Genomic DNA, 23394 nt, shown 5'->3' with positions numbered 1-23394 from the left:
TTGTTGGGAGAATAGTGGGCGCTGCTCTGCCCGGGCCCTTCCTGGGCATCACTCCATCTCATTCTTGCAGCTTATCTCCCGCCTCTGATCGGGAGCTGGAGGATCAGAGATGAAATGAGTCGTCCAAGGTCAGGCAGTGGAGGCCTTCTGCAGAGGGAGATGGGCTGATGTGTTTGCTGGAGGGGAGCTGGGTTGCAGAGACAGGAAAGGCAGCCCATGAGAGGAGCACGGGTCCTGGTCCTCCCTTGCTGGGCCTGGCCTCCAAGTTGCAAGGGAGTTGGTGATGTGGTGAACACCTCCCGCAACCCTGGTGGTCCCAAACATCCTCCTCTCCAGGGCGTGGATATTCAGGACCTGAGAGCAGTGGCTCAGAAACCCCTCTGTGTGGAGGCTGGTGGTGATCCAGCACAGCCCCTCCGCATGAGCAGCCAGTCTGAGGAAACCGCACAGTCGTCCTGGCCAGGCTCTGAGCCCCTTGGAACCCGCCCTCCTCATTCCAGGATGCTGGGCATTTTCAGTGCCATCTGAAGATGAATTCCTGACCCCTCTGCCACTTAATTCCCACCGCGGTTCATGCTCCATTGAAACTTGCAGCCTTTTAGGAGGAAGAATTCTCGTTTCATTAATCACTAAACTTTAGTTATCCAAAATGTAAATAACATTTCTTTGCATCCTAGATTTGTTTTTAATTTTTTATTTTTATTTTTCCCCCAAAGCCCCAGTAGATAGTTGCATGTCATAGCTGCACATCCTTCTAGTTGCTGTATGTGGGACACAGCCTCAGCATGGCCGGAGAAGCGGTGCGTCGGGGTGCGCACCTGGGACTCAAACCCGGGCGGCCAGTAGCCAAGTGCGCGCGCTTAATCGCTAAGCCACGGGGCCGGCACTGCATCCTAGATTTTTACAACTTACTATTTTGAGAGAAAGGTGATGGGAGTTTTACTTTTTCCTTTGGTTTGTATTACTTTCTCTGTACAAAGCTTGGATTCTTTTAATACAGATGAAATTCAGACTCCTAAATTCGGGACAGTCATTCTGTGGTGCTTGCCCTGTACCTAGCAGGGGCTCAGTGAACATCTGCAGACGTGACAGACGTGTCCTCCACACACCAGGAAGGGCATTGGGCAGGAACTTGGCTCTGCCATAAAACGTCCAGAATCTACTGGAATGGTGTCGTCAGTGGGACCTGCTGCCATGGGCTTGGATGGACCTTTCGGCTGTCCTTTTCCTCACTGTCTCCCACTTCTTGTTGGACGCCCGCTGAGGTGAGGGCACCTGGTTGTCTGGAATCAGGTGGCCTCCGATGTTGCTGAAGTGATGGATCCTGAGTAAGTGGGCTGCAGGAGGCCTGCTTAGGAGTTTGCTGGTCCTGACTAGGCACCTGTTGGACACTCAGTGGGCCTGCAGCTCCATGGCTTCCTGGGGCTGACCCTGCACTTGGCTGCTGCAGAGATAGGACCAAGGTCCCCTGGGACAGGAAAGGCAAGCCGGGTGCCCCTGCCTGTGGCGTGCTGTTTTTTAGGGCACATACACCATATTTTGAGCCTTTGGTCTTGGGACAGCCTGGGTCTAGGACATGGGCCTGGATGGTAGAGGGAGTTCAGAGTGAGGTGGATGATAACCCTTTTTTTGACTGCCTTACATGGAAAGTCAGGCTGGGCCAAATACCTCAAACAGGAACTTCCTCAAACGGAGGATGAATGAATATTAATTTGAGTCTTAAGCCTTGGTAGGATTTCATTTCCACTGGGGCTGGCCACAGAGCCAGCATGTGCTACTGCTGTGGCCTCCTCTAACTTAACTCCCCATTTTCTCTGGGGCCCCCACTTAGTTCACAGCTTAGACCCACAGAAACCAAATGCTAGGAGCTGGCTGCACAGGGGTGTGGATTTGGTGTTTCACTGATCCTGGCATCCTTGAACTACATCCACACCTCTTTCCTTCTCCACCTCCCCTTCCCCAAACCTCTCAGCCCCAGGGGCTTCAGAGAGACCGCGGTGGGACCAGTAGCCTATGGCCATGCCCTGCATTTTGCTGAAGTTACTTGACAGCGAGACATGAGTTGAATTGAAGTCTTGACTCTCCCCTGGCTTGTCTTTAACTTTTTAACAAGTGTTGTTATCCCTGCAGAGAAGTGTACAGATCCTCCCTGCAGGGCACGGAGAAGCACCACGTCCACAGGTGGGTTGGCTTGTTCTGGGCTCAAGCCAAGTCCCACAGTTGCAGGGCTTCCATTTTGGTTTTGGATGGCTTGTTCTTCCTGGAAGAATCAGATCCCAGAGTCAGAGAACATTCCAGATCATAGGTCATGGCTGGCAGAGTAGCTTCCTTGTGAATTTTTTGTGCGTTGACATGAGACCCGTTTTCCTCCCAGCGGCTAAATTGGTGAGATCTCTGGGTGTTCTCTGAAGCAGCCTCCTGACTGATCCGCAGCTTCTGTAGAGACGGGTTCACAGCCCATGGCGGTGGGGACAGCTTGGTGTGTTTCTAGTGGTGAATGTTTCATTGGCAACTCAGCTGCTTTCATGTTCTCAGGGTATTTCATGTTCTACATGAAACAGTTGTGGTTACCTGTGGGAGTGTTTAAGATAATCATTAGAGAATATTCTCTGCTCATTAAGCCGTAAAACCAGTGAGGTAGGAAAACTTGTGAAACTAAAACCCTAAATATGCAAAACTTAGCCAAGAAAGAAGAAAAGAACAAAACCAGCTTTGAGCTAAGTAACCAAACCAGAAAGGTTTCATTCTTCTCTGTCTTCCTGTGACCTTGACCACAAACCTCAGGGCCACATCCCACTTCCTCCCGGCATGGGCGGGGGTGGGGTGGGGTGGGGGGGTGAGAGTGACAAAGGGACAAATTGCAGCGTCCAGAAATGGGAAAAATCCACAGGCTGGATACTGATAACCTCTCTGATCTTCCTTTCAAATTATCCTTGAGAATAGGATTCTAAAGTAGATTCAGAGCATCCACTCCATGCAAATAGAAACGAAGCAAACTTCCATAGTGGATGGTGACACTCGTGTTCTTTAATGTAACTGAAATTCTTGAATTTAAGTTGGGGTGCTTCTCCCTTGAGAAGTGGAGCTGTTTCCCTTTGAAGGAGGACCAGGGACTCTTTCAGTGTTCTCTTTGAGAACACTCGTCCCCCAAGCATGCCCCCAAAGTTGTTTTTTCTCCAAAGGCCTGAGTTCGGGGGAGTTGGGAAGTTTGCTTGCCTGTACTACTCACTGATTGTGGAAACTGGAAGCGAACTTACCTGTTTGTGCCCAGCCCAATTCAAATTAGAAAAAGACCGACCCATTGCTGTCCAACAGGTGTGGGATCAGGATGAGCCCACAGAGTGGTTGGGGTACCAGCCTTCCAGGCGAATGACTCCAGTTAGAACAAAGGTGCCTTCTGCCCCTGAAAAGCATGGCGCTGCCCTCCCCTTCTGTCACTGTCGTTTGGCTTTGGCAAAGTTGCGCTCCGTCTCATTGTTTGCTATACCATACAAGCTATTTATAAATTCATTGCCCTGGCTGAAAATAAAAAAGCAATCAGCAGTGATTTATTTTTTTAATGCATTATAAATAACTGGGTTCCTACAGGAAGGCGGAGTTGGATAATTAAATGACAGTGGGCTCTGAAGGTTAAGGTGTGGGGCTTCGGGGTGTCAGAGGGCAGTGCCCCTGGGTAGGTTGGTGCTGTGGCCTGGGAGGAGGTGAGTGACTCTGGTGCAGGTGACACCCTGGGTCCCCACCCCAGGCCTGTGCTAAGAGAGCCTTGTCCTTCCGGACACCCTCTGGCTTTGAGAATCTATGTGACACAGCTGCAGAGGGGCTGTGTCTGCTTAATGCCTTTGTTTTCTTTGGAATTTTGTCCTACGTGAATGAATTTGCAAAACTTTCATTCCCAGTAAAGCTGTCACTGATACAAAACACAGCAATAACTCAGGTGATGTAGTTCAGCCGCTATTGAGTTTGCGCCATCCATGAGTTGATAAATCGTAGAGCTTCATTTGGTGGGAATCAGCAATTTTATGTGGCAATTAATTTTTACTACTGCCAGGGAGCCCAAGGCCCAGAACTTCACCCCAGTTTTGTGTACGTTGAGAGGAACTTAACTGTTTGCCACAGCAAGAAGGGGTTGCACTTAAGGCCCACCCAGTGAATTGACATGTCTGAGTGTTCTCACGCGGCGCCCTTGCCAAATCTTGTTGGTTCCTTGCGTGGCCAAAGCCGGGCAGTGAGCAAACATTCACTCCTCGCTATGGCGTGATGGGCCTCATGACGTGTGTGTGACACGCATGCACGTGGCTACGGGTTAACCGTTGAGTATGATGTTTCTACCCACTAGAGCAATCCACCCGCCCTGGTTCCACATCGGAAATAAAGATGTACTCAGTAACACGTAATTAGCTTTCCAGATCTCTTCGTAAGGAGAAGGAGGATGTGATAATTTGCTCATTGTTCTTTCTTGGTTCAACCAGTGTTAGCTGTTTAGTACAGCATGTGGTCGCGAAAGTCCAGGTGGAGGCTGGTGCAGTGTGCCACTGCCCAGGACTCAGCATTGCTGCACCAGGTGTCCTTGGGCTGAGCTCCCTTCCCGCAGGGGCTGGCCTGCCCTCTGGAAGCCCAGAGCCAGCGTCTGGGCACAGCTGTCTGTCCACTCACCCGCCCATGGGGCCACCAGGAGCATGCAGTGTGCTCGATAGTCCTCATTACTGATAGCAACCACAGCAGCAGGGACCATCTCTTGCCACTCCTCCGCTGTATTGAGAGTTTGCGTCAGCAGTCCGCGATCCCCTCAGCGGCTCTGCAAAGTGGACGACACTGTCCCCATCTTACAGATGGAGAGCTTAAAAAAAAAACCTATACAAATTCTCAATTATACAAAAGCAGAGAAAATTGTATACTGAACACCCCCGTCCCCGTCAGCCAGCTTGGGCAGTAAGCGACTGATGGCCAGACTCATTTCACGTGCGCCCCACACACACGCCACCAGGCTATTTTAAAGCTAATCCTAGCCACCGTTTCATTGCATCGGTAAATATTTCTGTTTATATTTCTAAATGAGAAAAAAATTTTTGCCATTTAAAAATATGGTAATTGGGGCCGGCCCCGTGGCATAGCAGTTAAGTGTGCGCACTCCGCAGCTGGCGGCCCGGGCTCGGATCCCAGACGCGCACCGATGCAACGCTTGTCAGGCCGTGCTGTGGCGGCATCCCATATAAAGTAGAGGAAGATGGGCACGGAAGTTAGCCCAGGGCCAGTCTTCCTCAGCAAAAAGAGGAGGATTGGCATGGATGTTAGCTCAGGGCTGATCTTCCTCACAAAAATACATACATACATTAAATAAATAACTGGTAATAATAGCATTTCACGCCTAAAGAAAATTTAACAATTTGTGACCTTTATGAGCCACTCCTGTGCCCCAACCCTCTTCTTCTTCGGGGTGACCTTCTTTCTAATTATCCAGGCTGAGGGGTAGACCCCAGGCCTCAGCTGCCCCCAGCCCACCCCCATTCTCTTCTGCAGGCGCAGTTGCAAATTCACTTGGTTCTGTCCCCTTGCTCAGGCTCTTTGAAAATACTAACTGAAATGCCCATGAGCTTAGGTGCTGTCACAGAGGCCGGTGAGTGTGACTAGAGCCCAAAGGCATTGCCGGATTCAGGGTCCAGCTCTACCACCAGCTGTGTCTCCTTAAGCAAGTTGTTTTCTGCTCTGGGCCTCAGCTTTGTCATTTTAAATGATGCTAATAATACACCTATTTCCTCAGACTGTTGGAAAGAATGAGTTAATACCTGCAAAGCACCAAGAAAGGTGCCCGGGAGTCTTAAACCTGTGAGTGTTGTTATTGCCCCAGCTGCTGCTCCCAGGAATGCTGCTAATCATTGTGTCGGCGGCCCCAAGGGGCCGATACCCTCGCTGTGGGGTGTGCGGGAGCCCAGGTGTGCCAGCCTCAGTTTCTGCTGCGGTACCAGCTCGCTGTCGTGCCTGGCTGGGGGGTGTTGCGGCCTCACTGGTTTTCTTTGATGGACCCTATTCTCCTCTCCTGTGCCCTGTGTCACCTGGTGGCTGTGTGTCTTCTCCAGCAGAGCTGAAGGGAATTGGTATTTGGTTTCAAACAGTGGCTGTGCCTTGGAGCTGGGAGCAGGCAGCAGGGAGGGGAGGGCGCCCCCTCTTCATTCCTTCTCTGGGCTGCCGGGCATGGCTTCTGAAGCGGAATCCACCCCCAAGGCATGCGTGGGTGCCCCACGCCCCGGTGTCCAGAGAGAGAGCTTTCTCCCTGAACAGTGTCTGCTGCAGACAGTTCCACCAGAGGGGGCAGTTCCCCTGGAAGTCCTGTCAGGAAATACTTCTGCAGTGCTTGGCTGTCCTAGCAGACGAAAATAAGATGTTTGCTTTAGCAATTTGCTTAGTCCTGAAAACATTCCTAGACAATGCCAGGGCCTTAGTTGAAAATAGTATGCTCAGCTTGTTGGGATGGTCCCAGGAAGGGTGTTTTGAGTGAAAATAAAATGGTACATACCAGGGCTGTTTGCCTCCACAGGAATCCCGTGAGAGTTCAGGATTACAAGAGCCACGGGGAACCTGGATCTAATAGGGGCTGGCTGCGGGGTGCCTTGGACACACCTCCAGGGCAGGCTGGAAAATTCTAGAATGGGGAAAAACATCTACAGGTGTGAGACTGCATGTCCCACCTCCTTCACCTTAACACCCCTGCCCCCTTGGTCAAGGGAGCCTCCTGACTGTGGCAAGTCCTGCACTGTATTCCATGCCCTCTAAGTTGGGGGTGGGGAACATGTCTCCAGGGGTGTGTGGTTCACATCCAGGGGTCAGCCTTTCCTTGACTGTGAGAAACTTCTTTATCCATATGAAATCTCCTTTTGGCTTCCTCTCCCTCCTTGGTCATGGTTCTGCCCACACAGGATACACTCAATCCTTCTGCATGACTGCCCTGCATATAATTAACGGCAGAGAGCAAGGCTCCAGAACTTTCCCTTCTGGGGCCTAAGCATCGCCACTTCCTTCCACAGCAGTTTCAAGTTGGTTGCTTGGTCAGAACCAGTGTTACAGGTAAGCCGTGACACATACACATGCTCACACACACACACACACGAGGAGAGTGGAATATCACAGCCAGGAGTGGTGAGTAAGAAAATTGCATTTCCATTTAAAAGCCACTTGTGTCTTTTTCTTTAAAAAAAAAAAAAAAGTACTTGAACTCAATTTCAGATGACTTATTTTATGACCTTTGTGTCTGAGACAAGGTGGCACATAGTATGCCATAATAATCTGTTTTCTAAGTGTGAAGCCGGAGTAGCCAGAGCAGCTACAACGCACTTGTTTTCCTTTGTGGATTCCCTTGGCAATGTTTCGGTGGAGTGTAAAAATAGCACATGATGCCTTAAAATAAATGGCTGGGTGGAATGCCTGTGTGCATCAGTTGTGTGCTGTCACATATGTTCAAATTCTCCATGTTGTTCACTCTTCAAAAGAATGACTTCGATGAGTGGCTCACTGCGGCCGCCACACAACAGCTCGTCAATTATGTGGAAGAGGCCTCCGTGCCTTTGGCCCCTGGTGAGGAAGGACCAGGGTGGGGCAGTGGAGCGTGTTCAAAGGGGCGAAGGCCTGGGTGAGCCCATGTGGATCCTGAACCCCACCTCATCCTAAATGTCTCCCCCAGAAGAGCTGCAAAGCCAGACCCCGCACAGGCTCCCAGCTGTCTGGGAGCCCAGACAGAGGCTGGCAGATTCTTCTCTGACCCTAGAAGCCTCTCCCCGGCTGGCAGGGCAGGAAACTAGAGACGAGAGCCACTCGCAGGGCTCGCTGCAGCGTTGCCGCCCTGGGAATGTTGCTCCTGAGGAGCTTAAAATGACGTAAAATACTGACCGTGGACACTCAGCTGGGCAGCATGCTGGCTCCAGGCCGTGGCCCTTCGCAAGGGTCCAGAATCAGGATGGTCAATGGTGGCAAGTCTTGGGTCCAAATTAAATTTCATCTGAATCCCAAATTATTTTTTGAAGTTATGTATTCTGTGTTTCCCCCCCATTTTTCACTACGATTGTCCACATACCTGAAACTGAATTTTAAATTCTCCTATCTTCAATGAAATTTCCTGCCTCTTACTCTTCATATAGCAGCATCCGATTTTCTCCTCTATAAACCAACAGAACCCACCGGAATCCTAAAACAACTACCATTTTCTACTTAAGCCTGGACTTTTTTTTTTTCAAAATTCCCCTTTGGTTTAGCAACGGCATAGAAAACTTAATGCGCTATACCAGATGGTTTTTATACCTGACAGTAATATGCAGAAACCTTCTTCTGCCTTCCCTGGTGGTAAGAAATGTTTAAGGTCGTAGAAGACCCAGGGACCTTGGGAAATGAAGTTGTTGGTGGTGATGTCTCTAAGAATTAGCTGGCTTGATTCTCTGAGCTTTCTATATGCATTGTGTGGTTTCGCGTTTTAACAAGGGTATAATTATGATCCATGATCATGCCGCGCTGTGTTAACAGTCCTCCTGGTGCTTGGTGGTTAGGAAGGAAAAGGCAGAAATTCGTGGGAAAGGGGTAGAGGTAGCCGCAGCGGGAGAGGCCGGCATACGGGATGGCACCAGAGGCGTCTTGCAGACCCAGCGCTCTATGTACAAATGCAGGATTTACTTCGTGTACCGGGCTGGCTCTATCTGTTAATTGGAGAACTTTCTGTAACATTTCATTGGGATTTTTCTTGTGCCTGTACCCTTTAAAGTGGGCTCCTTTGGGAAGAATGGAAACTGTATATTCTTGGCTTCCTTCCTGCCTGGTGTTGAGAAAGAAAGAGGCTCATTCTCAGACATGGCTGAAGCCCACACCCTGCTCTGCCCACTGCACAGGGGTTAAGTTCAGGTAATAGCCAGGGAGTTTGGGCCCAAGAGTCAGGGCTTCTGAAAGGCTCCATGAGAGTCTATAAAGAACAAACAGGACCCTAATCACAGAAGGCCTCCAAGATTTACATGATTCCGATGAGAAGCCTGACAGGGGCCCCCCGTTTAAAGCACAGGGTCTGCTTCCTGCATTGGCCGTGCTGGGGGCCAGCTTCTCCTGAGACCCTCCGCGGGGCTTGTGGACAGGAAGCAGACCCGGCCGAGCCAGGCCCCAGCCCCCTGACCTGGGTCAGAGCAGTAACAAAGACAAGGCCAGCCTGCCGTTCAAGGGAACAGGACGGTTGCTGAAGGAGGATTAAAAGGTACGTTGGATCTTGGATAAATCAGGGCTATGGGCTTTGGAGGCGGGGGTTTTGTCAACAAATGAACTTGGCCCTATTTTAAGCCGTGTTATGTACCAGGACTTCCTGTTTTTCCAAAGAAACCTCTTGTTTTGGTTTTTGTGATGATGGATTTATTGAAACATTTGCTATTCAAAGTGACCCAAGTTGTTTTCCAACCAAAAAGTAAAACTGGAGATTGCTGTGGCCCAGAGAGGCGACACAAAAACACGCAGCAAGAGCATCATTCCCCCAGGACTGCTCATTCAGGAATATTTTAGCCTCGGTGGCTGATCAGTGAATGAACAAAGAGCTAGTTGCCAGTCAGGGTCCTTGACGATTTCATAGCCCAGTGTTGGCCTCTTGTTTAGAGGAAGGTGGGGGCTGGTCAGAGGACAATTGAAAGGGGTTTTTTGTTGTTCCTCTGGGCTAAGTTAAGCCATGTGTGTCTCTCTTTCTAGGAGTGTTGGTCTGGCCAATCAGAGCCACGTAAATCCCACTCACTTCCTGCCGACCTTTCGACACTGACAGATGTTTTTTCTTACAAGTGTCATTAAGCCTCTCTACTCGCTGACCTCATCAAATTGTATGGAGGCCATTTTCATAAGTTTTGTTTCTAAAGATCTGTTTAACCCTTCCTGAATTCCCCTCTGAGAATAGGATCACCCTGCCTCCTGTTTCTGCCTGTCTCTCTTCTCCCCCTTGGACCTGGTAGGGGGAGCCCAGCACACCCCGGGTTCCGCAGAGCCGGGAGGATCCACAGCTAGAAGCTACCCTGTGCCCCGTGAACTAAGGGAAGCAGTAGCTTCCACAGAAAGATGTAACTGAGACTCACAAACCGAGAATGCAGTGAAGGACCCAACTCATCACTGTGGGAGAGAACTTCCAGAATCTGCAGGCCTTGCGTGTGGATATATGTCATGATCACAGCTCGTCAAACATTGGAGGCCGCGGACGTGACTGGGAGGCAGGTCCCCAGTGGGTACACCTCATGGGACCTGTGTGACGAGCCGTTGCCCCTGTGGGGTTGGGAGCCATCAAGTTGGAGGTCCTAAGCCTGTGGAAGTTCTATGGGGTGTAGACATCCAGCATCCAAAGAGAGCAGACCACCATCTGACCAGGTGCTGTCTCTGTTCTGGAAACAGGAAGACAGCGTTGGTATTTTAGCCTTTACGTGAAACTAACACACAGAGTATAGCCAGGAGACCAGCAAATTACTCGAGGGAGTGGGTTTTGAGCCGTCATCCTGCCCCCCTGGGGCCCTGGGTTGTGATGTTATCTTAAAGGATTTGAGCTTTGTCTGGGCTCACTCTTCTTAACGTGTCTGGGGTGGGGGTTACACTTCAGTCCTGCGAGCACCTGGGATGTCGGGGACTAACCCGAAGCCTCGCCCAGAGCAGGTCTGATAACTGAGGTGGGCGACTGTGCTGGGTGTGTTCTTCTCCTCAGTGTAGACGTTTTATTTACTGAATCAGCGCAGCCAAAGGTGTTGGCAGGCTATCTGTGGACATGTTGGGTGAGTTAACCCTGGGAAAGCACTTAGAATAGTGCCTGCCCCACATGAAGCTCTGTGAGTGTTGGCTATTGTTAAAGTCATACAGGTGGGAAAACACATTCCAGCCACTAGGAACCATACGGAGAGCTCCCTTCCCTCCCATAGTCCCGCTTCCCAGAGGGAGCCCCTGCCAATCGTTGGGTACGTTTCTACCTGGACTTTGTTTTTTTAATGAGTTTACAAACCAGTTTTTCTTTCCTTGTTTGCCTGATCTGTTTCTTTGCTGACTTATGTGGGTATTTCCTCGCTTAGGTCTGAGGAGCTCTGCCTCTGGGGGTGCTAGTTGTGGTTCAGGGACTGTGGGCATGGCTCAGTGAGGTGTAGCTGTCACATTTCTAACCTGGCTGGTGTGGCTCAAGCTGGCTCCTGGTCTTGCAGATTTTTGCATCAATAACACCTCTGCAGAGCTGCTGGAGGTGACACGGGTCCTAGGGGATGAGAAGAAGTTACAGCTAGGAGGGGCCTGGATTTGTTGAGTCTCAGGTTCTCTTATCTGTGAGGGTAGTAGTTTGGATTTGGTGACTTCTCAAGTCTCAGAATGTTCCAGAAATGCCCTGGTTCCAAGAAACTGTCTAGGGCCAAACAAGCATGTGTGTACGTGTGTGTGTGTGTGTGTGTGCATGCATCCACAGCTATGCTCCATGTGTTTTCTGTCCCGTTGGGTTCTAGGTGGGCTTGCTGGTATCGCAGAGCTCCCATCTGTCGTTTCATGTCACGGGAAAGGCTGTTCTTGTACTCAGAGATTCTGCAGACTGCCTTTCATGTTATCTGCATCCTTTTTCCCCTGATTTGGAGAGCTCAACTTTAATAGTAGCTGCAGTTCAAGGACCATTTCTAAGAATAAGAAAACAAGAGGGCCTGTTTATCCAGTGAATGCAGAGGGTGGCCCAGAAGGCTGCATTCTTAATGTGGGCCCCATCTCTGCTCTTCTTAATGTCCCCAGATTTATGGGTGTGCATGAGTCAGAGTGGAGACCCCAGGGTGCCTTAGTTAGCTCTGTGCATGTTGAATGCAACCCTGGAATTTATTTTAAGCGTCTGCGGTAAGTGAAAATCACAGCAGACTTTCCGTTCTACAGGGCTGTGAGCATTGCTGATGTGCAGAGAATAGAGTTCACCGCGGAGTTTACAGAACTGGATATATCACAGACCTCGCGTCAGCGTGGGCAGCGGAGGATTTATAGCATTTTGGTGGCTTTTTGTTAGCATTCTCTGTCCTGTAGGTAATATAAACTTGGTGCCATCGCAGTACAAATGTATTATTGTTTTTATCTTTCCTGTTGAACTGTACTATATCAGCGATCATAGTAAATTTGATAGATTGGGTAAGGGGTTATATTAATTGTCTATTGCTGTGTGACAGATTGCCTCAAAATTTAGAGCCTTAAAATAACAAAACTTTATCTCAGGGTTTCCCTGGGTCAGGGATCCAACACAGCTTAACTGGGTGCCCTGGCTAGGGTTTCTCGTGATGTTGCAGTCAGGATGTCAGCCAGGGTTGCCAACTCATCTGAAGGCTCAACTGGGGGAGGGTCCTCTTCCAAGGCCACTTTCCTGCTTGTTGGCTGGATTTGGTTCCTCGCTGGCTGTTGATCGGAGGCCACCCTCAGTTCCTTGCCACGTGGGCCTCTCCGTAAAGCAGCTTACCACATGGGCACTGGCTTCCCTAGAGAGAGTGAGAGAGGATGTCCAAGACAGAAGCCACGGTCTGATCTCAGCAACAACATCCCATCACCTGCCTGTTAGAATCGAGTTGTTTGTTAGAAGCAGAGTTTACACAGGGCATGAATACCAGGAGGGGGCATCACTGGGGGCCATGTGTATTGATTCTTTCTCTGGCTTCCACGGCAAGGATGGAATCTGCCCCAAGCCTCTTCGGAAGGGCCATGGCTCTGAAAATCCCCCAAGGACCTCTGACAACTCACACCCCCTCCCCCCTGTTCCATATGCATGCCTTCCGCTGGCTCCCCTATGCCACCAGTGGGTTGCTATAGAGAGCTGATATGTCACCAGGATCCTGGGTCTGGATAGGTCATTGAGACCTGTCCCTGCAGCCTTCACTGGGGTCCTGTGCAGGATCGGATCCTGTGCTGGGCCCCTGGTTCCTCATGTTGCCAGGCATAAAGGGCATCATTGGCCAGTACCCCTGCCCCACAGGTGGGGAAGCCTCTCCGTTCCCTGTGTGTGAGTCAGGAAGTGTGTCTCTTCCTCTCCAAATGAAGTTGCCCTTTCCTCTCTCCTCTCTTCCCACATCTGCAGACCTTCCTACCCCCGCTAGCCCCCAGGCCAACCCCAATCTAGTATAAGGCAAGAAGGGGTCCTGGGGCGTGGGGTGGCATTAGATCTCCCCTCCCCCAGGAGAAGTATCTGAGATGCTCACCCAGCCCTTGCCTGAGGTGCTGTCTCTGAAGCCCAGAGGTGTCTAACCTCAGACCTTTCAAAAACCAACGCCTGCCAACCTCTCCCCCTCTCCCCTGTGAGGTGGAGCCTGTGGTTTTCCAGAGGCCTTTGGGGTCTGGATCTGGTGCAGCACGTGCAAGACTTGGAGGGGGCGGGCTGTGGCCCTGTCCGTCGTGAGCCTGAGGGAGGCACCTCGGGGGGGGCAGAGCACCTTCCTTGCAAGGCAGAGCAAGGAAGGTGCTCTGCCCTATTGGGTGACACCAGGAGCTGCTGAGGCCACCAGGTGTGCATAGGCTGGACTGCAAAAGACCAGCGCTCGTCCTGAGCCTCTTGCCTATGTCTTTTTGCTATCTGAAGATGGGAGGGGTGCTTGCAATTCGAAGGATGAAAAGGGGTCGTTTTGAACCTACTCCATTTGCTAGCCATGTCTGAGTGCCAGAGTGCCGGCAGCACACAGGATCCAGTGCCTGGAGGTGAGGGAGCCCCAGTCCTGGAGAGGCTGACTCCCAGCTGAACCCCAGAAACCTGGGGGTCCGCTGCCCGCACCCTTCAACTCTGAGGTTCGGTGATGGCTGCAGTGGCATCATTTATCATGGTTGAACTTATTCGGAAGTTGTTAATTTTGAAGAAATACTTGGGTCAGCAATTGCATGCTGCGTTATGTGTGTACTTTCATTCCGAGGGAGTAATTTGAGGATGGACCAGGGAGAATGCTTTTACAGTCAGAAATGGCTTCCGTTCAGAATTTCCTAAGACTTTGGAAGTGTGGAGATGTACAAGACTGCCCCAGTGCCATATTAATAGAGGTGATGGGAGTCACGGTGTCCTGCCTGAGTCCGGAATCCCTGCCCCTGAAGCAGAAACACTGTGTACAGAGTCCAGATCCCTAACGGAGCCTGGCCCAGAGTAGACCGTTGTCCCTCAGGCGTGGTGCTTGGGGGCACAGCCGAGTCATCTGTTGGCTGTCAAATCCCAAGGGGCCGTGTGGATTCCTGGGCAGGTTCCCACCTCCTCAGAAGTGAGGTCTGCCAAGTGCCTGACGGAGGAACAAGACGGGCAGTGTGGGACCACCCTTTCCCCCACCCTTGGCATCAGGGTGGAGAAATCTGCCAGGTGGTGTTAACACAGAGGACAGTGGTAGTGTGTTTAAAACAATGAATTCCCGTTGGGGAGCAGAGCACAGTTTAAAGGAAAGTAAGGTTAGGACGTTTCTCTCTTTGTGTCTCTCCCCTGGAAACAGGGGTCTTGGCCTTTCAGGAGGCTGCTCCTCATTGGTTGTGGGAGTTTGGCCCTCAGCCCCTTCCATCACCAGTCAGCCCCCGTTCTGATGCCCGGCTTAGCAGCCACTGGGGCATAGCCTGTGGGCATGTCCGTATTTGTTGAGTTTTCAGGCATGAGGCTAGACTCAGGTTGGCTTGGCGCTTTGTAATAAAGCCAGGATTCTTGACAAATGCCTACCCTGTAGGGATTGCCGCTTCACCACCGCCAGGCTTCCTGCCAAGGAGGCCATGAGCTTCCCTCATCATCATCGGTGTAAGACCCCAGAGGGGTTTTGTGGGGTGGTCGTCCCCAATATCATCAGTAGGCGTGGATTAGTTTGCTAGGGCTGCTATAACAAAGTACCACCAACTGGGTGGCTTCAACAACAGAAATTTATTGTCACGCAGTTCTGGAGGCCAGAAGTCTGAGATCAAGGTGTCAGGCTTGGTTTCTACTGAGGGTTGGGAAGGAAGGGTCTATTCTAGGCCTCTCTTCTTGGCTTGTAGATGGCTGCCTTCACAGGGTCTTCTGTCCATATCTCTGTGTCCAGGTTTCGCCTTTTAATAAGGACTCCAGTCATACTGGATTAGGACCCATCCTAACGAGCTCAGTTTAACTTGATCATCTCTCTCAAGACCCTGTCTCCAAATAAGGTCACTGAGGTACCTCAGTGCCTAGGACTTCAACATAATTTGGGGGGAGACATAATTGGATCCATAACAACACAGTTACACTCAATGTGACTGTGGGCATTTGGTTGGAAATGTGTGTTAAGCCCTTTGGGGTCTTCCTTATGTTGACAATGAGCCTATAGATGTGCGCTTGGGGCTGGCTGCAGCAGGAAGCAGAGTGCTGCAAGGCGTGGGTGCTCAGGACCCTGCCTTTCCCAGAGCGTCATCTTGTGCTGTTTTCACGTCTTGTCTGATCTGGGAACATAAATATAGTGTCCACATATCCTGACTCCTCAGAGCCTCCTTGCCTTGTCTGTTCTTTGTCTCACGGGGGCTCCAGTGTGTACAGCATCCCCATAAATTAGCTCAGAGCAGATTTTTAAATGGCCATCACCTTGTCAAGAGTTCTTTAAGAGGATTTCACGTGAAATTAGGATCCTTGGCATTAGCACACAGCGAGCTATAATTATCTAAACATGTGATTGTGTTCACATGAACCCCACCCACCCTCGCCATCCCAGTGTTTGCCCTGTTCTCGAAAAACCCAGTTAATTATGACAAGGATTCACACCCCTAGAAAATTCTCATGGGGAGCATTGCTGCCTCCTCTCTCCTGTTCTTGCAACCTCTCTACACCAAGGGGTATTTTAGCCATAGCCCAGAACACTTTGGGCTACAATAAATGTAAAAAGGGCATTGTTTACCCTCCAAAGACTTGCAGCTGCTGTAAAACAGGTGAACTAATTCAAAAAGACCGTTTAACTCCAGGAATACCCTAAAACAAAGAAACACAAGGAGCTGGTTATAACACACTCCCTTCTTTTCTTCTTGCGTTTGGTCAGCAAAGATGAATTTGTGTGACACAGGAGTGTCACCTGCTTCTCCTCCCCCATCCGACTGGGAGCTGACCGCCTTCCCTTGGTTGCCATCATGGATACACACAGAGCCTGCCTCCCCTCGGGGTTCCGTTACACTCCCCGTCCTCCACAGTAAAGCTGTGTTTAGCAAAATGAATAGCTGCAAGCTCTTCCATTTCATGTTGTTAAATAGCTACATATAAGATTAAGATTTTCCTTATTTGACTCAGGTTGAAAAGATAAGATCTAGGAAGAACTGCTTTTCAATCGAGGGACTTTCTGGAGTTAGGGATGTCTGGTTCCGACTTAACATTTCCTTAAAACTCTTGCGTGAGAACGGGGTGCTGTGTGGGCTTGTGATGCCTCCACGGGTACAGCCCAGTGGCTTTCCTGGTACAGAAACGTTATGATGGAATTTGGATATTTGTGAAGATCCAGACTCAGAATATCTGTTGTCATAAAACCAGACAATCTACTCTGTTCCCGAGTTGGCTTTCCTGCATGTCTGCCTTTGTGCAAGCGACACCTCACTTGAAATAAAGGACAGGCCACCCCCAGGCACGTGAAACACCCCTGTCCCATGGCATGCCCTAAAGTGTTGGCCCCTCGGATGTGGGAAGTGATGAGCTGAGCTGTGTGGGGGCCTTGCCCAGGGTACTAATAAGCTCGCTTTCCTGGCCACACTGGCCAGCACACATCAGGCTGGGCTCCAGGTTTTGAGCAGGTTGCTCGGAAGTCTTTATTTGGTTTGGTCCTTGACTGGCTACTCTCTGACCCATCGCACTGAACTTGGGAGGCTGCGTCCCTACTCCTTCAGGCAGGTTGTGCGGGTTTGGAGTGAGCTCTTCCACTGTTTGTGTTTGAGATAATCTTTCCAGACACTCACTTTCTGAAAACAGACAGAGGACTCCATCCATCCATCCTTCACATTGATAACTTTATCTCCACCGAACCAGCTGGAATTCCCTCTCCTGTCAGCCTCTGACCTGGGCCTTGCCTGTTGGCCTCTCTCAGCCTCCTCTTGGCCACCAGGTGGCCCACATGCCTGGCTGGGTTGTCCACCCTGAAGTGGGCTGTACAGAGTACCCTCCTCCAGGAGGTCAAAGCAAATCCCACGTGATGTGGTTTGGAACAAGATGAGGAGGGGTTGTGATGTCAGAGGCAGAGCAAGAAGAAGGGTGGAGAGACTCGTCCAGGAGGTTTCCTGGAGTAGGTGGAATCAGAGCTCCTGTGGGACACCTGGGATCTCTATGTGTGGGTTCCTTCCAAAGGCATCACCTGCCAAGTCAGGCCAAGGGTAAGCCGCACTGCCCAGTGGCATCTGTTGCTCTGCCAACCTTGGCTTTGAAATGGTGGTAAGAGAGGATGCTGGTCCCACAGAGGTGTGGGGATTGGATGGGGTGTGTGTGTTCCCTACTTCAGCATCAGTGGACTAAACCAGCCCCTTTTCCTTCTCTAACCCAAACCATTCGGGTGCCCTGCAGGTGTGGAGAAGGGAGCTGATTTCCTGCATCAGTGCATCGGCTTCTTAGAACCTGGTGATCGGAAGAGACTGGAGAGGTAGGCTCTCCCTCTGCTGTGGTCAGTCTGGCTGGTAGAGGCCAGCGGCCATGAAGATGCAAAGGGCCGGGTTGAGGGGCCCAGAGAGAAGGCCGTGCTTCCAGGCTGGCAGCTGTTAGCCAGCATCCGTTCCTGAATAAGCTTGGAAAAATCTGCTTTTTTCCACCTCCCTCTCCAAATTAATGTCTACTGAAAAGGTGGTCTATTCTGAGGTCATCCATGTTTCACAACAAATGGAACCCTGGGGGTTGAGGAGGATTGAGCAATCACCAATCAATCAGGTGTGTGTGGTGCCCCAGAAGCTGGGGTTTGTAATGGAAACCCTGACAGGCCTTTGCCCAGTCCCATCTCAGTTTTTTCCTCTTCTTGTAAATGACGTCTCTGCCAAGTTGTTTTCATCTTTCATCCCTGTGGCTCATTCCTCGTTGATGTATCTTTAAACAAGAATTAGGGGCATAATGGAAAATCATCCTTCAGGGTGGCCCAGGGCTCTTCCTGGATCCAAGGCCCCAAGCCCAGGGCAGGGGGCCGCCCTGTTCCAGGACCTGCCTTTCCAGGGCCTGAACCTCAGCTGCCAGCCCAGGAGCTACAGCCAACAGCAGGGCCTGCTGCTGTGTTCCTCTGCCCTGGCCGGTCATGTTCCTAAATCTAAACATCTGTTGCTTTAAGGGTGATTGGAGGTATCTTCTGTCCCTTTTGCGTCCTGAGCTTGAGGGAAAATGCAGTGTGTCGTCCTGAAACCATCTCAGACCTCTCCTTCTGGAGTTATCTGGTCTCATTTTCTCCAGGTTCTTGTCCAGTCCAAGTTGGAATTGAAATGAGCAAGGCGACTCTCGGCAAAGCAGCTCAGGTCTCTGCTGCCTTGGGAAGGCCGTGCAGGGCGTGTAGTGCCCTCTGCCGGCCGAAGGGCCCCGTCGCTGGGCGCCAGGCCTCCTCTGGGTGGGCCTGTGCAGGGAAGGGCTGGAAGGAGAGGAGGTTGGCCCCGCACAGGTGGTTTCTGCTGGCATTTTGTGTGAGCCGCGACTGCAGAGAGCACACCCTTACACGTGGATTCTGGACCACACGGTGTCAAGAGGCAAATGGGCTGGAATCTCACAAGGGCAGCAAAGCAGTTGTGTCCCCCAGGAAGGTGGACACTCCAAGAAGGCAGTCGAGGAGTCAGGGCCTCCTAGTGGCAAGAAATCAAGAGGCAGACGTCTTCAAAATCTAACATTAAGATGTTTAAAAATTTAAGATCTCATCATTGTGGTTTGATAACCAACTAGTTCCTGTAATGTCTATTAGACATTTAAATACAAGTGCAATTCATGTATATTCGAAAAAGCTACATAATGCAAAGCTGTCTTGAATATGTTAAATCTTCTCTACTCCCCACCCTACCCTATTCCTTAGACTATTTTAAAAGTTTAGCACAAGTTAAGCGTATAACTTCCAGATGACTGTCTCATGGTGGCTCCTGCCTTGGTTGACCCCCAGGTCCCAGCCCTTGGAGGCCATCAGTTATCCGCACTGGACCACAGCAAATGCACATGGTGCATAGTCATATCCCGGGCTGCAGGCGCCACCCTCGGGGGACGTTTGGGGCACTGAGTGGCCACCCCAAAAGCCTCACCGTGGCCGAGGCCCCTCTGCAGGCATTTCGTGAGAACTTTCCGAGGTTCTGGATACTTCCTCTGTATGGTGTTCACTTTTACCTGCTGAGATATAAACATTCTACAGTAATTTCTTGTACTCAATGTGTCACCAAAGATGAGTTGTCTGGTCAGGATAGCACTTCCTCTGTCCACGTTGAACTTGAGGTTGCTAATCCCTTCACCCTGTTCAACCAAATGTGTCGGCTACAGATCAAAATTGTCATGCCAGAGGAGGAAAGAGTCAGAAAATTGGGAAAGGAAAAATTAATCTCTGTTTCTGTGATTCCTCAGTCTCAACATAATGGGAATAAAATGTTGTTTTACACCTCTTAATTTGAAAGTTTGCTTATTTGCTTTTATTTTTTCATTTCGTTTGCTTTTATTTTTAAAAAATACTTTATTAAAATGAATATATTTTTAAAGCATATTTGTAAGTCAAGCGCTTTAAAAATGTGTGAATATTCTTAACACAGGAGTGTCTCCTCTTCAGCATGGGAAGACCAACACTTAATTTTCATTATGACACAAGTAAAACAACCAATTAGAAGATCGTGAATTGTTTCTGCTCAAGTCCTCTGTTCTTGACTATAGCTTTTAGCAAGTGAAAATATTTAGAATTCTTGAGTTTTGCATTTAACACCAGGAAATGTATTTTCATGTGCTAACTACCATAAACCAAGCAAGACCATTCATTCAGCATTGTTGGCCAAGGAGAGATGGTCTCAGCGGAAGCAGCAAGCAGCGTGGTTTTCACATCTGCTCCCTCCTCGTGGCAGGCAGCCTCTGACCTCACAGGACGCTCCTACAGACTCCACAGGACGCTCCCTTCAGCACCGGGAGCCCGCGGGCTAAAAGACTTGCTTTCTGTGTTTCTGCGACATTACAAGCTCTATGTAGATACATTATATGAACTTCACTTTTCATTTCTTTATCTCCTTCAAAGCCCCAAAGAATATTTTGGTGAGAGTTAGATAGAAAGAATAAAACCACAGGTACACAATTCCTTTGCCTCACATCCAAATTGTAAAAAGCTCTGAAAACTTGAATTCTTTTGTAACCATTTGGTGGCAGATTTTGACCTGGCCTGAGTTGTTGAGAGGATATTTTTTATATTCTGTATGTTAATCCAGCTGGGTGAGCATGCTCTTCTGTCCTGGAGCAGAAATTGTAATGGTTGTTAGGGGATCCATCATAATGGTGTAAGCACCGTATTGCCTTTTTAAAATAAAATGCATCTGAATTCTGAAGCACGCCTGGCCCCTAGGTGCTGGAAAAGGGTGGTGCACCCGGGCTAGCCACACTTGAGCTGTCTCTGCACTTCTGTCCAGGAAGCCTGCCCGTGTTGCATCAGCCCCAGGGGATCAGAGGGTGGGGCCCCTGGAATAGATTGAGGGCCTGTGACCAGGGAGTGACCTTGTCACCCTGTGGTTGGGCTGCTGGGCATTTCCTGGGGAAAGATGAGCAGCTCTGCTCCCTCGTCTTGCCAAACAGTGGACAGATCTGGCTTCAGGACCAGAGTGAATCTTCAGTGTATGTTGAAGGGTCCTGCTGGTTACCCCTGGAGCATGTGGGGGCTGTGAGAGTGGGAGACTTTCCTGTACACCTTTTGTGCTACTTGGTGTCTGAACCTTGTGTTTGATCTTTCCAAAAATAGAAAAACTAGATTTACCAAAAGCTATTGAGTAAATAATCAGCGAGCAATAGTAGCTGGGACATAGACAAAATTGACTTCAGTAAGCTCATTTCCCACAGTCGATCTTCCCCAAAAGCTTCATTTCTTAAAATCGAATTTTCATAATTTTGTTAATTGTGGTATTACGTCAACCGTTTAACTAAAAGCTGAGCCAGGGTTTCTCCCACTGATCCCTGGCCACTGTAGAACATTTATTAGAGCTGGATTTTAATTGGTTCTTCAGATATATTTTACAAAACAAAACCTAGATCACCTGTTCAGAGGGTTCTACCTAGCTATCTTCCTAAGAAAGGAACGTGTTGTTCACGTTTGGCTTCTGAAGATTTGGGAAGAGGTTCTTTGGGATAGCCTGAAGACCCGGGGCTTTATTTGGGATTAGATGAAGAGCCAGAGAGGGTTTTCTGGGCAGTCATCATTGGTGGGCCAGCGTTTTCAAGGCACTGTAAATGGGCTGACTCTGCAGGTATGCTGGGTGGCACCCCACCTGCAGGAGCCTGTGCTACAGGTGCTCTGTGTTGCCTTACTTAGCCTGGATGGGTGCTGCCCTGCTGGGTCACTCACAGGTTGGTAAATGAGCCTGTTGACACATCAAGAGAGCCTTGTAGGCTGTGGTGAAGGAGCCCTGAGGAGTGATTTCGTTCCCTTAGGCATCCCAGGCTCGGAAAGGCGTGAGATATTGTGCACCAGTGCTGCCCGGGGTGCAGGGGCCTTTTTACTTGCGTTGGATCATCTCAACCTCTCCAATGTAAAACCTAACCACCTTGCAGGTTTAACAATGAAATGCATTCTGAGGCCTCCAGGGGTTCAGTCAGAGAACTCCGGCAGGACTTGCTTAACTACAGTAATATTAATTCATTACCGTATTGCAAAACTTGGTCTCTCTTTATTATCACAATGTTTAAGTAGATTTCCTTAAAAGAATTGAAGGCAGTCATCATGTTTAACTGGTTTTAGAAGAATTTTCATTTTGAAAGACATCATTGAAGACATCACTTTGTGTACATTCCTTCGTCTGCCTGATCTTTATAAAGTCTAGGAACTAGAATAAAGAAACTGAGGGCATCTTAGAGACTTATTTGAGAGTTTAAGAACGTAAATTACTGATTACTGGGTTTCTGCACACTACAGTGGTTTGGTCCTGGCAGGCGGGGCTGCTGATCGTCATTTAGTGAAGTTAATCTGCCAGGGGTTTAGACCCTGAGAGATGGGGGGAACCTCCTGTTTTTCTTGCCTTGGCTCTTCAGTGTTTCTGTTTTGTGTTTGATATCCAAGCGAGTGGTTGTAAATGAGGTGTTCTTCCTCCTTTTTGTTCCCTTTTTTTTTCCAATCTCATGTTTTTCCAATCTCATGTTTCTCTTAGAAACGCACATGGAACACACCTTCCACACCTGTAGCTTCTTTCTAGTGGTACCCGGGAATCTCCAAGTGGCAGCTTTCCCCTTCTGCAGTCAGTTGAAGCCCCTGACACCAAACTTGCAGCCCTCGTCTCTTCTCAAGCTAGTAAAACATTAGGAAGACCTTTCTGTGGTTTGTCCTGTGATTTCAGTATCTCTCTTTTTGGGGAGAAGGCGGTGTCTTTTCTTGTAAGGTTTGGCATTGGTAGGCTGTTCCTACTTATGAAAATACCTGACTTTTGACCTTTCTTGAGTTTTGCTGAGGCTGACCTCCCAGCCTGAGCCAGGGCAGTGATAGTCCAGGGCGTATGGGCAGTTCTCGGAGGCCTGCTGCTTGGCACCAGATGTTTTCATGGGTGTTCTCATCTGATCCTCACAGCCACTTTGGAACATCAGTAACATAATCCCCATTCTACAAACAAGAGCCTGCCTCTGGAACAGCTTGTCCAAGGTCATTCTACAAGTGGGTTCTAGAACTCTCTTCCCACCCACAACACCACCACCATGGTTTGAACTTTGACAGTTTTAGCAAAAGTGGGACAGGGGAACACATCCCCCTCCTTGTTTTTCTTCTCTATGTGTACATTTATGTGTTTGTTGTTAAACATCGACTAGATGGTGTCGACTGGTGATAGTGGTGATAACTTCAGTGGCAAAAAAATTCATGCTTTATGAGTGGAGCCTGCTATAAAGTAAAGGCAGAGGTTCGCTTTCATAGCAGGCACCACCAGTGGAGCCCAGCGCCAGTGTGGATGATGAGGTGCTGGCATTAGTCGTGTGGACACTAACTGGAGACCGCTGCTCACAGCTCAGCTCTGAGGGGGGCCTGCCCCTCTGTGAGGAAGAGGGTTATGTTAATTAAGTCCTTGTAAATAGCTTGCTCCTTGGGAGGGCGAAGGAGGGAAATGTCACATTTCATACATGCTTGCTTCAAAAGAGATCTTGGGGAGAAGGGATTGAGGCTACAGGAATCAGTGGTCAGTCACAGCCGTGAAGTCCAGAGCAGACTCGGCCTGGTGGCCTTGCGAGTCTGCGTTCACTGTCAACATGGCTGGTCTGAAACTGGGTGGGTGCCGGAAGTGGAGGGGACCCCAGAGCTGGAGGGTCCCCACAGAAGGACCAGCCATAAAGAGTAC

The 23394-nt window shown here is 49.7% G+C and overlaps 1 protein-coding gene across 10 annotated transcripts in view; it reads left to right on the top strand.

Moving 5' to 3' along the window:
• CTBP2 (C-terminal binding protein 2) overlaps window positions 1–23394 on the top strand; it is a 164047-nt gene that overhangs the window by 85047 nt on the left and 55606 nt on the right. For 3 of the 10 annotated variants that reach the window (XM_087432827.1, XM_087432826.1, XM_087432825.1), the window contains exon 3: window positions 17462–17537. The exons of the other annotated variants lie outside the window; for them this stretch is intronic. The gene's annotated coding sequence lies outside the window, so the exon portion shown is untranslated. The remainder of the gene's footprint in view (window positions 1–17461; window positions 17538–23394) is intronic. 10 annotated transcript variants of the gene reach the window in all.

Source organism: Ceratotherium simum, chromosome 6, assembly GCF_057802395.1.
Source record: "Ceratotherium simum simum isolate JZ-2026a chromosome 6, ASM5780239v1, whole genome shotgun sequence".
NCBI classification, from domain to species: domain Eukaryota; kingdom Metazoa; phylum Chordata; class Mammalia; order Perissodactyla; family Rhinocerotidae; genus Ceratotherium; species Ceratotherium simum.
This window is presented reverse-complemented; position numbering and strand designations above follow the sequence as displayed.